The sequence below is a fragment of the Simochromis diagramma genome, unplaced genomic scaffold (assembly GCF_900408965.1).
Source record: "Simochromis diagramma unplaced genomic scaffold, fSimDia1.1 OVJJ01000026.1, whole genome shotgun sequence".
Taxonomy (NCBI): domain Eukaryota; kingdom Metazoa; phylum Chordata; class Actinopteri; order Cichliformes; family Cichlidae; genus Simochromis; species Simochromis diagramma.
This window is the reverse complement of record NW_024386985.1, coordinates 1479249-1496334: the sequence shown is the minus strand read 5'-3', so window position 1 is coordinate 1496334 and position 17086 is coordinate 1479249. Positions and strand designations below refer to the sequence as shown.

Genomic DNA, 17086 nt, shown 5'->3' with positions numbered 1-17086 from the left:
TAATGGGAAAGGAGTGGGACAGCTGTTGTTGTCATTAATATTTATTTATTCTGAAGAAAAAATGCATAGATTATATTTAAAGAATTACCAATGCAGGCTAAGGTCTTCATTTTATTACCTGCTTGAAGGTATAATAATAAAATTAACTTGAATTGTCCCAACTGTCAATTATTTCTTCATACAGCACAGATGGTTAGCTTTGTGTAGCACTACCAGCCAGCTATCCTTCTAAAGGGACTTATGTGTTGGCAATGTACAAATGTGAGTGTGTGTGTGTGTGTGTGAACATATGTCACTGCCATGCTGCCAGTTCAAGGTAGTAAATTCTCCATCATGACTATCAGTATGATTAAATATAGTTACCTGGTCACATCCATCATGACACATAATCACAGAGAAGGGCACACAGGTTGTGGACGAGGGGAGTAAGCTAATGGAGTAAGCTGCATTCAGAGTGAGTTCATTACCGTATCAGTACAAATAAAAGGTTTCATATCCGACAATTTGTAACTAGCCAGAAGACAGTGATGGGGAGCACAAATGCAAGGGAGTGACTATATATATATTGCATAATACTCATCATGTTAACCCAGTCATTTATAATAAATCAACAATAACCACTGACATTTTTAACTGTGAAGCAACTGCTCTTTCTCAGACATTTTAACTAGGCTACTGAATGATCACGGCATCATTAAAATTTCAATGCATCAAAATACCTTGTACATCATCAAGCTCCTGTTAGGGGCACACTGAGAATACTAACAGACCCATTCACAAAGCCGTGTGCAGTGTGTCAAGCCTGTGTGTCTTCACTGGCAGCCATACAGTACAAGGTAATCTGGTCTTACTCTTGAAAAGATGTTTGTTCCTCACAATTTCTATGCCTATGTTGATAGTCCTCAATTTGTAGTTACACAAAATATCGTATCTTGCAAAGCCCTCTTACTTAGTGAGAGGTCTTTGCTTACTTCTTGCTCAGAGTATTCAGGACTCTCTTCAGGACTCTTTCCAGTCTGTAGTGGTGACAAATATTCACAATCCACATCACACCTACGACCAATCTAGAATTCCCTTTAGCTCCAACCAGTCATGGCAGATGGCTGCCCCTCCCTGAGACTGGTTCTACCAGAGGTTCTGCCAGAGTTTTTAGGTTTCACAAAATGCTTTCTCATAGGAGGTTGTCTGATTCTTCAAGGTTTTTTTTCTTGGTCATTAACTTGCAATACAAAGCACATTGACTGATTTTGATATTACAAGCTATATAAATAAAACTGAATTTAATTTAATTGAACTTGAGTATGCAGGAAAAAATGACAATGAAATGAGGTAAACATCAGTCATGTCCTCTATATGGATGACATCAATCTGTATGCCAAGAGTAAATGAAATATTGATTCAGTGGTCCACATCACTAGGATCTACAGCAACGATGTTTGGGCTGGAGAAGTGTACTCGGGTGGCAACAAGGAGAGGGAAGGTAGTCAGAAGGCAATATTACAGACGTTAAATTCAGTGCTTTATATTGCAAGATAAAGATTCCACGATAATAACGTCAAGGAAAACTACAAGTAGCCTGGAATCACAGGCAAATGGGAACCATGAACTAACCACTAGGAAAGCTGCAGCTACCTGCCTGAGAGTAAGGCAAATCCTGAGGAGTCAGCTGAACTGGAAGAACATCAAAGGAGGTTGAAAGAGGAGATATAAGCCACTAACATCAAGACAAACAACCTCCTTACAATGTATCAACAGTTTCACCCATATCCAGCACTCTGAGACTGCACACTGAGTGGATGAAGGGTGACCAAAAACTAGTGAGTGCCAGAACCACTATCCAGGATGAAACATAAACATTCATGAGTGCATCAGAAAAAACATTAATGAGTACACAGCTGATTATGTGCTTAGTAAATATCTCAGGTGGTAGAAACCATAGAATGAAATAGAAGAGAATGAAGCAGAAGAACCACTGTTGGAAACAAAGTCCCAGCATGGCTTGCACCACTGGCAGATAGACATAGTGGCTCATACTGAGAAATCCTACCAGCAGCTGGACAAAGCTGGACTAAAAGACAGCACAGAGGCACTAATGATGGTAGGACAAGAACAAGCTTTAAGTACAACATTAATAGAGGTTGGGGTCTACCACATCAGGCTCGACTCAAGGTGCAGACTCTGCAGAGATGCCCCTGAGATAATCCAGCTCATAACAGAAGAGTCTAAAATGGTAGCAGGCAGGGCATACTTGGAATATACCAGGCCTATACAGGAACATCTGCAATAGTATGGCCCTGTAGTCCCAAGATCAAAATGGGACAGACCCCCGACATTGGTTGAGAATGACTAAGCTAAGACAAACAAGATATGGCTAACCAAGAAATGGACAAGTAGAGGAAGAAGGCTGTAGTGACTGATTCAATACCAAGTGATAGCAACGTCATGGAGAAGGAACACAAGAAGCTTGAGAACTATGATGTGCTGAAATTGAGAGAAGGTGTGGAAGGTGAAGACAACAATGCTCCCCATGGTAAGATTCCACACACACACTAATATACACTTCACTTTCTTAGGAGCAGACAGCATGTCACATGGAGGTCAACGTTGTGAATTTATGCATACTAACACTTTATAATATCACTCTTTTGAGAAAGGACATGAATGTTTTGTGACCTGCAGTAGCACTTACAGTTTAATGTCTCTCTCCATGTGATCTGTTAAGTACATATGATTAAGTATTCTCTTCAGGCTGTGAGTCTGTGGTGGTGTAGGATGCAGCATGTCCTTTACACATAAATAGACTTGAACAGTTTCTGAGCTAATTATGAAAGACAGACCATTAAATGAAGATTCAAAATTACTCAGGGTATATTAATTTGTGAGGGCCACGAATGTCTTTAAGGATCACCAAGAAACACATCTGTTTGTTGCAGAAGTTGATGACAGATGTAAAACAACTCCCAAAAATTAAAAGGTAGTTAGTGTTCTATAATGAAGGTATAGGGTCCCAACGTACTGATGTCTTATGGTGCTCATCATTGACTGAAAGAGTTTTTTTCTTTCTTCATTTAGTATTATGGTGTAAGAAAGACAGACTGTAAACTTAACTACACCTCTACAGTAGTTTGTACAACAACAGTACAAACATAAGAGTATTCCACATTTACATGTGTCCCTCTCTCTTTCAAAGCTCTGCCTAATACCAGCAAGAACAACTGTAGGGCCTTGCTGGAGCCATGAATCTGTGCCCTTTACTACTGTGATAGCAGTCTTACATTACTAAACACCATGGCAAAAGATTAATCAGGAAGAAAGGAAAGGGTGATATACCTGGCACAGACTGAAAGAAGAAAAGAGAATTTAGATAAAAATACAACCCCTCTCTCCCATCTTTATCATAAACTCTCTCTGGAGTAGAGAGAACGAAATTTAGATTAGTCTTTATGCTTGACCTGTTAACTTCCTGTGACACAGTAACAGATTGGAGCTGCAAGATAAAAGGGAGGTACAGGTAGACAAGTGAGGGGGGGGGGGGTGGAAAAGGAAAGACAATATGGAGGTAAATGAGGTAGAAGAACAATGTTTAGTGAAAATTGTAGGAATCAGAAAAAAATAGTTATTGAGGAAAATAAAGAGATGAGAGAAAGAGGTGGGAGATGAACTGATCAGGAAATAGATTAAGAAAAATGGGAGTGTTGATGGAATTAAATAGGTGAATGAGGTAGAGCAAGACAGATGCCAGGTAATTACACCTTCCACCTCTCTTCAGGGAGGAATGCGCTTCTACTGTAGTAGGTCTTTCTCTCTCTCTCTCACACACACACACACACACACACACACACACACACACACTCTCTCACACACACACACACACACACACACACACACACACACACACACACTCTCACACACACACACACACACACACACACACACACACACACACACACACACACCTGTTATGGAGACTCTCAAAATGTTAATATTATAGCATATGTATATGTATGTACCATTTCTTTAGAATGAAAAAACATATATAAAACCATTGTAAAACTTACCACCTCTATTTAACTATGTAAGGACTATTGCAATTTTCAATTAATCAGAGTCTATCCACAGAGAATAACTGATGATATGTTTGTATCATTTATAAAACAACAAAAAATCACTGATGTAAAATTCTCAAATGTAGGTAATCCTTATTTATCCCTGTTGTATAAGCTATCATTGCAAATTAAAATCTTTGGGTGTACACTGTTTGACAAAGTAATTAATATGGGACCTGATTGGGCCCTGGAAATTTGCAGTTTTTTTTCCAGAGTTTTCTGACAGGTCTTTTTTTTTGTCATGCCACCCTTTAAAACAAAAACTGTGAAATATTAATGCGTTATAATACCCCTGCCCCAAATAAATAAATAATACATTAATTAATAAAATAAATCAAAGTAAATAAATAAAACACTTAAAATTAAAACAAGTTTAAACATGTTTCTTTATGCATCGGGTTATCTTTCAATTTGTCTCTTTGCTTACACCCAAAAAAATTAGGTGTCCACTGGTTACAAAGTTAAATGTGCAGATAGGTTGAATGAGATCATTACCGTGATGTTAAACAGCATAGTTGAACAAGTAAATACAATAGAATGAGGGAAAGGGTGAAAAAAGGGAAAGAGCGTGAGTGTGAAAACTATTGAGTAGGTTGTTATATTTGTCACATGCACAACTATTTATAGCACCAGTATCATGCATGGCAACACAAACAAATCTCCAGAAACTTGTGAGAAAATCAACATCACAGTGTCTTAGGCAGGAATAATCTACACTAACTGTCTTGACAAGATGTCAAATGTTGAACAGTTAGATGTGTTAAATGGGCCAATAATGACTGCTGAACATGTTGGCCATATGGATGGGCCCCACTGAGATCTAACTGCTGGCAAAAGGCCCAACACACTCAAATTGGAGAGAGACAGAAAGGGTAAGAGAGAGCAGGTGGATGAAAGAAGCAAAGGACTACAAGATGAAACTAATTTAATCCCACTTCTTTTTTTTTTCTTTTTAAATAAAGATTTTATGAATGGAGTGGACAAAGAGTCCATAGACATGCATGTAGACAGAGATGACCTTAAAACAAACAAACAAACAACTATGTATGGAAGCTGTTTTTGATGTTTAGAGTAATATGTCATTATTAATACCATAAATGTAATACACATACATGTAATACATGGATACTTTAACTTAAACCACAATCCTAAACCCATGTTTTTGTTGGCTAAATCTAATAAATTAATTACATCAGAAGTTTAAAAAAAAGTTGGAATAAACAAACTGATAAGAAGTGCAAAAATCTCGAAACACAATCATGTCCTGGCTGACAAACTTGTGACTAATGCAGAATTTTTGTTTGCAAAGACTAGTTTTATCTTTTGACATGAAATATTGCCATTGCCGATGCATAGAGTTGGATGTCTCGAGACTGGTCTTAGTGCAGGTCTATGATGATTTTTAGTGCTACTATCATCTAGTTTTGATTCTAGTTCTGTTTTGGTTAAGTCCTCAGTAGTCCTGATTTTGAACTGTTGTAGTCCTGTTTTAATTCCGGATCAGTTCTGGGTCTGGTTGAATTGGGGTTTAGTCCTCATGTTTTGGTACAGCCCCGACTTTGTTCTGCCTTGCTGCTTAATTAAAAACCTAGTTTAAGGTGTCCTGCATATGTCTTTTTTTTTTTTCCTATATGAAGTCATTCTTTTTTGAACAAAACTCAAAAGAGAGCCTATTAATCTTTCAGTCATTTCTACCCTCACTTAATTTCCTTTCGCTGCTCAGCTCTCACACAGTGGCTCAGCTATGCTCCAATACCTGTGCGAAAGCAAAAACACATAAATATGCCTGACACCCATAAACGAAGCAGCATCTGGCTGCAATTTAAAGACTTTGTTTGTCTCGGTCTTGGTCTTTGTCTCGACTTGATTTTGGTCTTGTCTTGGTCTCGATACCCTCTGGTCTTGGTCTTGTCTTGGTCTTGGATTAGGCGGTCTTGACTACAAGTCTACCGGTGCATCAGGAAAACCAACACCAATCGACACTTTCAGCATATTTCTGTTACACTAGCAACTCAGTTTTTGATACCAGGGATACAAAGACATTGTTGCATGTACCCATGAATGAACATTTAGGTCTGGGTAAATGCAACAATGTGTTTGTATCCAACGTATCCAATGAAAACGTTTTTATTGGATACGTGGAAGAAGATGGATGAATGGATTAAAATTAAAAAAAAAAAAAACAAGCTAGCTAGGTGCCTGTAGCAAACACTTAACAAAAAAAAAGCTGTTAAGCTGTTATAACAAAGGAACAAACACATATTTTAAAAAACGTGTCTGTGAAGGTTCTCAGTCATCCAGGTCATCGTAGTCAAAGGAGCTTGGAAAGAAAAGCGTCTGGACTTCTTTAAGTTGCTAGAAGCTTCTCGGATGAGAGGTGAAACGTCTTCAAGCAACTTAAAGAAGTCCAGACGCTTTTCTTTCCAAGCTCCTTTGACTATTTTAAAAAACCTTTCTCCAAAATGACTCAAAGAAACAACAATGGAAAGGATGCCAGAAACAAAAAGTAGAAGCTTAGTGATGTGTAGTGTAGTGATGTGATGTTTAACTGTCCCTGTTTCCGCTGGCTGCTCTCATGCTGTCTATGCTAAATGCTAGCAAAGTCAAGTAAATGTATAAACCAACCACTGGCTTCCTAATACAAGCCAATGGAAAGTGACAGCAGCGTTAGCAGCCACGTGAGAAATGCCTTGCATTGATTTTATTAATGAATTAATAAGCACGTACACCCATTTTTCCCTTCCCATGAATCTATGCATGTGATGCTATGGTAAGTGCAAACTGTACCACAGTACTGGGAAGAGGTTGCGCCAGATGCCCTTCCTGATGCAACCTCAAAGGGGGCGGGGAGAAGCGCTTGACAGCACCCAAAAGTTCAGCCCTCTGAGTGTGAAGCATTGAACAGTTGCTGAGAAGTAATAAGTTAGCTAAACCAGCATAACTTCTTAAGAAACACAGGAAAGATCAGGGTTGTAGCCTGAGTGAAATTTATATTTTGTAAGTTTAGGCTTTGTAAATAAAACTGACATGATTTGACTTGACAGATGGTCACACATAAAGAGCTAAAAAAAATTAATCTCAAATTTTCCTTTCCAAGTCAGCATCACCCTGGGGGCCTGCAAGGGCCCATGTGATGTAAACTGAATCATTTGCCCCTGAGGCTCCTGACTGGCTAAAATTTCTGAGCATGTTTGAATCCCTAGAATGCAAAGTCATAAAATGTACCAGAAACACAACTACAGGCATAGTTGCAGTCTATTCCTTCATCTACTACATTTACCTTTTAAGACTATTAGTGCTTTAAATTGCCTGCGCAATATTGTGGAATGCCAAGTATGTCACACGTTATCTTTTTGTCTACTGTCAAGTTGAGATAAGAATCGGTTCTTTAGGTCCTCCTCTTTTGATGAAAGTTAACAAAGTAACATCCCTAATCAAGTGTAGAATCTGATATATTTGCTAAGTATATTTTAAAACATCTTGGTTTTTTAACTTTTTCCTTTAAGTTCTGTTTTTTTGACCTCTTTTGAGACGTATTTAACGATTGTTTCATTTTGTTTTTTTCACACCATGTGCTCATTAGGTGTTCACCTGATCATCCTATGAAGCATGCATGGAGAATAACGTCAAAGTCAACCAGAAGGTTATAAACATCAAGCCTTTCTTTGTTTGGTGATCCACCATTGCTGTTAGTGTAACAATGCTGCAGTCTGCTGTTCGATACAGATATACACAAAGAGTCACAAAGGACAGAATACCAAGAAGAAAATAGATCCAAATGAGAATCAGACTCTTCATTGTGTTTCACATCTGACTGTGTGTCTGTTTGTGTGTGATTTGTCTGGTCATTCATTAGTAGTCACTCACCAGCCTGCTATATCTAACTGCATCTAACAAAACAGAAAGTGCTGCTCTCCATTAAGATCCTCTTATCCCTGCCATCCACTAAATCAGCCCCCTCCCAACAGACTTCCCGACTTTGATGACATTGCTTCAAAGCAGTTTCACTTTCACTTTACTTTTTAATGGAATAAGAAGAGGTGAAAAAAAGAAAGTGATGGGCATTTATGTCACGTTTAAAGGGAGGTATTAGCCTGCAACAAAAATTAACTGGCCTGTTTCTCTGAAATAAAACTACTGGGCTTCTAAATGGGAAATTGCACCTCTTTGACATTGAACAAAAATAAATACTTTATTGGATTCTCTATAATTTTCTTGTCTCTGACTTTGACAAATGCATTTAAAAATGAAGACTCATCACCAGCATCTGCAAAGCACACTCGATGCGAAACAATTGGCTTTGTCAAAATTGTGTTTTGTGACAAGACAAAAGTGTGAATCTTTAAATTGCTGGTGTCAAACAAATAGATAGACAGATGATTATTAAGCTGATTGTCTCTTACGTATGTAAAATGACAAGTCATTCCATGTTCTATAATTTCATCTTAGCATATTCACATAAAAGGCATGACCCTATTGAGTCATTTGAATGTGTTAATATTTACCATGATTTTAACTGCATGGTAAATGAACAAATTCACACCACCCTTTTCCTCAGACCAGTGACAGCTTAATGACAGCCTGATTAAAATCAACATGTTAATTAGCTGTCTGAGACTTACGGACTCTCTACTTTCCCAGCTTGAGTCAGTCCAATCAAGGTGCGACAGTCCTTAAGACTTTGAAAGAAGTGCCATTCCAGGAAAACCAACAGTAATTTTGCATGACCATGCTATATAATGATGGAAATTGGACTAAAGTGAGTATTACTGTTCTATTACTATTACTTCAATTACTGTTTTCCACTGTGACCTTTACAATAAGGCTATTTTAGGAGGATGATCTGATATCGTTGTGTTGGTGTTGTTCCTGGAACAACATAGTAAATGTTGATCCAGGATCAACATTGCAAGTGACCAATCACATTGTTGTGACGTTATTCTTTGGCATGCCAAGCCGTTCGTGCATTTATGAAATTCCAATGTTGCAAGGACAATATCAATTCTGCTTAGCGTTTATTAAAAGGTTAGGGTCAGGGTCCGTTGATCGGCGGACAGAGGCGGTTTCTCGCAGCTTAAGTACAGTTTTTTGTTTTACGCCGGTTTTTCCCGAAGTCGCAAAAGTATGACGTCACAACATTCTGATTGGTGCAATGTTGATCCTGGAACAACATTTACTATGTTGATCTGGGAACAACACCAACACGACGATATCAGATCGTGCATTTTAGGAATCACAAAAATTAGATACCAACAATTAACTAATTTATAAACAAAATACAACCATTTCCAAAAATAGCACTAAGTAATTTTACCACAAAGATATATATCTAAAACACAAATGCCTCTGCAAAGCAATACAAGTCAATTCAAGGCTCAGTAATACAAGACTCACTGTTCCCAGGAACTATTATCAGTTAGCCTGCAGTATTTCATAAAGGGACCCAAAAATCTGCATTGTGTTTCCTGTTTATGCAGTGATGAATTCTTAAATGGCACTATAGAGCAGGTACAGGTGTTTAGGAGAGATAAGAAACCCACCTCCCTACTAGCACCTCCACTTCCTCCACCAAACCTGACACTCTTAAAGGGCTTTAACCACTACAAGAAAATGGTGATAGTTATTTCCTTGTGCCAGCCTGTCAGTCATTCTCCATTTCATATTTAAACCACAGACATTTTGTGAGATGAAGAATGATGAAGGGATGTAGGGCGGAGGGCTCAGCTTCTTAGACTGGATATGACAACAAAAAGCACGAGCAAATGATCCAGGTGTATAATTATCACGTCAAAACCAGAAAGTGATAAAGCTGGAGCAAAAATGTAGACGTATGAACACAGACTGGGTAACACTCCATTGAAAAATGAGTTTCTTCCTTTAGGTCAAAACAAATTTTAAAATAAACATATAAATAAACACTCTGCCTCCTTTACTGTTTTGTAAAATTACTATAACATTTTTTTTCTGTTAACATGTGAGGTCCACATGTTGAAAAAACCAGAGGAGGAAATTTCACAGCTACATATTTTAGCTCAAGATTCTGGTTTAAAAGACTAAAAGATTTCATATGAAATTGGGCACCAGGACCAAAGGATATGCTTATAGTAAATTCACAGAATAATTCATCTTAACTCTCAGTTGCTTGTTACCGTTTCTTTCCTTCATGCATCAGACTTAGCTTTGCTATAGTGTTATTATAATAGATACATTAATTTTCATAATCATTTATTTATGTCAGTATTTTCCAACAATACTTAATTTACCCTGGCATGTTTATTATCAATTAGCATGACACCAGAGTAACTCTGAATGTCACATTGGCGCAAACATGATTTTTCTTCTGACCTTATTTTGCCACATTTTTTCCAGCTTCCACGCACATACACAATATGTGAAACACATAGAACCTCACGATTTGTACCCCCATATAGTATCACCTCTCAGAGGACACAGACATTGTTAAACTTAGGCAGGAAATTAGTTTTGCGACATAATGTATGACACACAGCAGTCGACAGCCCTCCCTGATCGCCCTGCCCTTCAAAACTGATGGATACTAATATGCCACTACATGAAAATGTGTCATGGCAGAAACAAATGGAAACGCAAAAATACAAAAAGATCGAGAGAGGAAATGGAGCAAAAATGACCCTCAAATCTATCAGAGGAGGTTCAAAAGGGAGAAAGAATGTTTCTAAAAATGCCTGATCTTCTCATGCCTTGTACCTATACACTGACATCAACCTCTGCTAGGAGAATAACCTCTTTGTCAGAGAATGCGCTCTGTGGACACGCAAAGAAAATGAATTTAAGTCATTGTTTCTTTCTCTCCTGTCCGTTTTCTTTCCCCATAGTTTCAGACACCCAGCAGTCACTGAAAGGAGAAAAAAGGGGTTTTCCTATTTCTGCCTCCGAAGACACTTTAGGGTCCTGGACATGAGTGCATTGTTCAGTGGAGCAAGCCATGTCCTGCTGCAAATGAAGACCAAAATCCATCCTCCAGGCTGAATTATTAACAACACACATACCCAAGAATCTCACTGTCCACAAGAGAGAAGAGGGGTAGAACAAAGAGAGGAGTAGGGAAGACTAATGGAGGAAGGAAGAGAAAGGGGTAAAGAAAATACAAGATTGGTTGGCTCAAGGCTTGGCCCTTTTCTGTACTTCAGAGGAGTATATAGAGGCCCACGCTTAGCAGAAAGGTCAACCAACAACTGGAATGCCCAACAGGTCCTCTGACCCAGTGGAACAACCTATTTTCACGTTTGAACGTGTATTTTAACATGCTGTGTCCTTCTTTAGCACTTTTTTTTTAATGCAGGGTAATCCAAAACACTTTAATATCCTTTATGCTAAGACTATATAGCACTTTTCTACTCTACCTAAGCACTCTACCTAAGTGTTTTAAACAACTTGTCATTGTCTAAAACTTGTCATTCCCCCAAACACTTTATTTCTATGCTTTTTCTAAATGAGTTCTTTCTATCTAACGTTCACATTCACACATAACACATACATTGGAGAGAAACTTGCAAGCCGACTGGGAGTCTGTCAGAGATCGAACCACCAACCTGATTAGTAGATAAGCTAATGCTCTACCTCCTGAGTTACAGCCACCCGTAACATAAGTGGGGTTACTTTATAAGACAGAGCGCAGAAATGTTCCCTTTTCCCTTAATCCACTTTAAAGGAATTCATAATTAAACATTTGGTTTCAAAAACAAAACAACTCAAATTATTCAAAAAATAAATGACTTTTTTTGTGTATATTAAAGTTAAATTAGTGTTTGATGGAAAGATTTTTTTTAATCATCTCTGTCCACAGACTCATATGAAGATTAATATTGCATGAGAATTAAGCTACTGGCATTTTGAACATAGCCATCAAACAACCTCTGCTAATATGTGGGCCTTCATATTGATTCTTTAGGTTTTATATTTCAGCTTACTTAATGAAATTTGCATGTACTACACATGCAATCAGCAAGTTAGAGAAAACAGTCAAATAATCCTAAGGACAAGGAAACACACACACATATGGATACACACACAAAAATGGAGCAGACCGCTTTCTGCATCCACCCGCTGTGAATTATGACACTTTAAATGGTCAAGTAATACTACAGTGGTGATAGTGAACCAGTTTCATAATATTAAAATAAAGAGCACTTCATTTTGTTCTGAGGCAGAGCAATGAAATAAAAATAAAACCCAACAACTGTGAGAAATTCTGTTGGGAATAAAAGAATCTTTGTAAAAGTAAAACATGGCTGTTATTGTCATTATGTAAGCATTTAGTGTAATAAACTCTCCTTCCATTCTTGAAGCTCTGTTTTGCAACCAAATCGATTCATCAAAAACCCACAACAGTCTTTATTTCTAGTTAAGTGTGTTACATTATTATAAACTCTTGTGTCTCTATTAGGATCTGGTAGAAACATAATTTTTGTATTTTCAGTAATCCTATTGGTCAGCAGTTAGGCTACTGACTGGCTTTGATAACAGTCGATTTGCTCTGGATTCAGAATAAGTTACCAGAGGGATATATTGGATAAATTCAGGTTAAAAGTGAGACAGTTCACTGATACCTGAAAACTGGAGGTTCAAAGAGATACCGTGATAAAATCAAAGTAGCAAAACAAGTGTTTACTTTGGCATTACCTTTCACTTTAGATGTTCATCCTCTTTATAGTTCAAACATCACGTTTGATAAAAACAGAATGACTCTTCTTGCTTTCCTTTGCTTCTTTCTTCATTTTTTGGAATGTTTCCATGTACTAATTTTGTTGACTGCAAACAGTCGATGCATTTCAAGTTATTTTTTCCTTCTGGATCTAAAGAAGGTTCCTTTTTCTGCTTCTATATCAAACTATAAACAGTCTGCCTATCTTGTGTTGTTTTAGAAATATGTTCCCACAATGAGAGCAGCAGTAAGAGAACACTTAAGGTGGCCACTTTTCCAGGCAGCACAGTGGGGACATAACAAAGGCGGCTGTGGGAGTCAATAAAGAGGCCAGGAATAGCAAGAAGATATCTCATCTCTGAGAGGAGTAAACAATCCTGAAGAGAATAAAAAATGAAAAGAAGGCCTTTTTTTTTTTCATTTTTTCTGTTTTGGTTTCTTTTTTGTTCAGTCTGTCTGTGGAATAATTTCTGAAAAAAACAACATTGATCCCTGAAGTGACCTGGCATTGTCCATTATATTTTTGATATATTTGATTGCTATTGTTTATACTGTATTAAAAAAAATAACATTGAAAGACCTTTCTTAAACTTAGACAAAAGCACATTTTTTATATATATATTTTTTTTTTTGAGGTATTTCCGTTGATGAGCTGAGATCTTAGATCTTTACTTGTAAGACAAAGCATTGTGTAAAGCAAAGTGTGCTGGGCTGTGTCTCAAGCAACAGCGGCTATAAATTACCAAAGACACATGCTTAACTTCTATCCTGATACTCTTTCAGTCTATCCAGTTTTGGAGAAGTGACCCATTACTCATCACCACACTCTATCTACTCTATCTTAAATCTGATGCTTGCGCATCAGATATAGTACTCATCAGTTCATATTCTTTTACAAAGTTCTTTTTGGTTTGTCCTCTCCATTATGTCGTTCACTTTTTCCAAACTGCTTCTCCTGTTTATAACACATGTGCTGCTCAAATGCTATGTACTGATTTCTGTGAAGATATCAAGCCACTGGAAAATCGCTGGTCAAAGAATTGCCTCTTATGTCTCCAAATATGCTAGGTCTGCTGCCCACTATTCTTCTATTGTGCCTGGTTTTGTAACATTACATGTTTAATTTGCTTTGCATTCCAATGTTAGCTGTCATGTTATGGTTGTGCATGTGCTTGTGTTGAAGTTATGTTATTGCATTGAATTTTTGTCAGATGTTTGCTGCATGCTTGCATTTTGGTATTTCTTTAGTTTGGTAAATGGCCTGTATTTGTATAGCGCTTTCCTAGTCCCTAAGGACCCCAAAGCGCTTTACACAACCAGTCATCCACCCATTCACACACACATTCACACACTGGTGATGGCAAGCTACACTGTAGCCACAGCCACCCTGGGGCGCACTGAGGCTGCCGGACACTGACCACCACAAGTGAAGTGTCTTGTCCAAGACTGTCCAAGCCGGGGCTCGAACCGGCAACCTTCCGATTACAAGGCAAACTCCCAACTCTTGAGCCATGATCGCCCCACAAATGGTCCCAAATTAAAGGCTGCTGAGTGAAATTACGATCACTTGTTTGCACTAATATTATGATTTTGTGTGTTTTGCATAAGCAACTAATCTCTGTGTTCTCTAAAGTTTATAGACTGTATAAAAACAGTAGCCACCAGAACATCACCTGCTGCGTGTGAACATTGAATCTTCAACATTAGCAGCAATATTAAAATAACTTTTGTTGAGTATTCCTAATTTATCTGCTAATGCTAGCGAGCTAGCTTAGTAAGCAAGCTACATTCATAAACAGTATGAATGCAATAAAAGACACACATTGGCTAGTTAGCGCTAATTAAGAAAATGCTAAAATTTCATTCACCAAAACTGAAGGACAAGCCTCTTCAATTCAATTCAATTTTATTTATACAGCACGAAATAACAACAACAGTCACCTCAACGTGCTTTATATTGTAAGGTAGACCCTACAATAATACAGTACTTCTTGGAAGGTTTGTACTACAAAGTAAGCCATAGTATTTATTAGACAGTCCATTAAAAATGTTCCAAATGACAACAGCACACATACACAGTAAGTGTGTTCAGTGCATGACAATACAACATCTAAATGTCCATATTGTTTGTTGTTTGCATCAGACCTTAAACATATAATTTAATGCAAAGATGGACATTTTAACATGGGACTCTGTTACAGCCAGCTGCATGGTACCTACAGATGTTTTTGCCACTTGCATAAATTTTTCAGCTCAGGAGGTTGCCCATTGCCAGAATCAGCAAAATACCGAAATTTGCACTTACTACTACTTTAATATTCCCACAGACCAACATTTCATTGGTGGGACGTTTTTCTCAATGGGAAAAGAGCTACATAATAGTAATTTAAAATTTAAAAACAAAAAAGAGCGATTCACTTATGTAAAAAAAAAAAAAAACCCAAACTAAATAGTAGTAGTAAACTAAATAGCATTAAATAAGTATATTAAACAATTATCAACATTTTTTGCAATATAAACTGTAATTTTTAGTGCATATACAAATTTTGTAATGAGCTAGCAGAACCCAATATAAAGCTCTGCTTTATACGTTTTATTCTTGAATCAAACTACATTGTAGCATCACACTCAAAAAGAACAACAGCTGTTCTATACAATGTTCTGCATATTCTTGACCAGAATTCAGAAGCCCTGCCAACACCACCGCCACCAAACACACACACAGACAGAAACATCTTCCTCCACTATTTACCAATTTAACAACATAAATTGGATCAGATGAAAACATAGCGTCTGTGCTCCCTGCCTGCACCCTACATGGACGCCATTTTCTTTCTGCCTGAAGATTTGTAAAATATTGTTACTACTATAGTTTAAAAAATATCTACAATGTTACATAAAACTATTTAATATTTGCTGGAAATGACACATGGTGGATGAATTTTTCAAACCATTCCTAAGATGTTTAGATGCATTTTAATCTGGCCCTCTTAGCTACAGTAACGCCAGTATTGAGGAGTTCCTTGTTACTTGTCAGCATGAGGCGAGAGATGTTCCTCTATATCTCTTGCCAAAGTGTGTTTGTGATAGGATACCCTGTTACTTTCCTTTAAAGTCTTGCCTTCCTATCCACTGGCATTTTTCATGAGATAATGAGGTGCAGAATTATACAGTATATGGACATTACACCTAGGATACTGGGCATTTGTTCTGTCTTAGTTACAAGTGCCACTAATCTGGTTTAATGATAGGCCACATGTTGGGGAATAAGAGGCATACAGATGGTGAGAGCCAAGCAGAGAGGCATCATTTACATGCATACACCTCCCGCTAATTACATTATACTACAACTTGACAAGTATGCCATGATGATGGATAAATGTTTTCTCCTTGTTAACACCTTGACACAAAATGCTTGTGAAGTATATGTCTGTATTTATTTGATCATAAAGTACTGCAAGTTATTAAGTTATTCCTGTAAGACATATTAGAGCTTTTTCTCTTTATGATTAAAATGCAGAAATATGCATTAGCTCAGCTCACACTGCCATTTATAGCAACAGCATAGCTTTACATTCATTTTCATTGGGTTTTCAAATACAAATGACTTAAAAAAAAAAAGTGCTTCACCTGTCTCAGGTCTCTTTCCTGTGAATTTCTTTGTTTCTGTAACTCCCCTGCACTCTCCTTGATATGGGAAAAGCATATTGAAGGAGCGTCTCTTGTTGTCATGCCATCCTACTTGGTAACAAAGTGTTGGCTTGAATGGGCTGACAGGTCGTGAAAATTTCATCAGCATGAGAAATGCCTGTTTTCCCCTCAACTTTCTGTTTACTGCTATCAATAATTTGTGAACAACAAACAGCAGATGTCTCACCCCCACCCAACAAAAGCTCTGTAGTTGTCTGTGCGTGCGTGTGCATGTGCCGCAACTTGTATGTGTGTACTTGTTTGAGCATCAGCAAGAGTTTGTGTGTGTGTGTTCATAAAACAGATGTTCCCTACTGCTGGAAGCAGTCAAAGATGGACTTTGAACACTGGAGCTAATTGTGAATTAATCAATCTATTACCATAGAGATGGAAGGAAAAAAGACAAGTACCAGTACCAGCTACAGGCAGGTTGCCAGCATAGTACTAGTAACTATATTATGGACAGCTTGACATCTGATTCCTTGACTATTTTTTAATATATTGAGGAATAATAACTGAATAACTGAAACACAAAGTATAAGAAGGTCTTATTTAATAAGAAGTTCTTGCCAAAATTAATGAATTTTATGCTGATAAAATGGCAATG

At 37.5% G+C, this 17086-nt stretch overlaps 1 protein-coding gene across 1 annotated transcript in view; it reads right to left on the bottom strand.

Annotated features, from left to right (window-relative positions):
- Nucleotides 1–17086, bottom strand: part of LOC120738575 (inactive N-acetylated-alpha-linked acidic dipeptidase-like protein 2) — a 466433-nt gene that overhangs the window by 371950 nt on the left and 77397 nt on the right. The gene's annotated exons all lie outside the window — the stretch shown is intronic.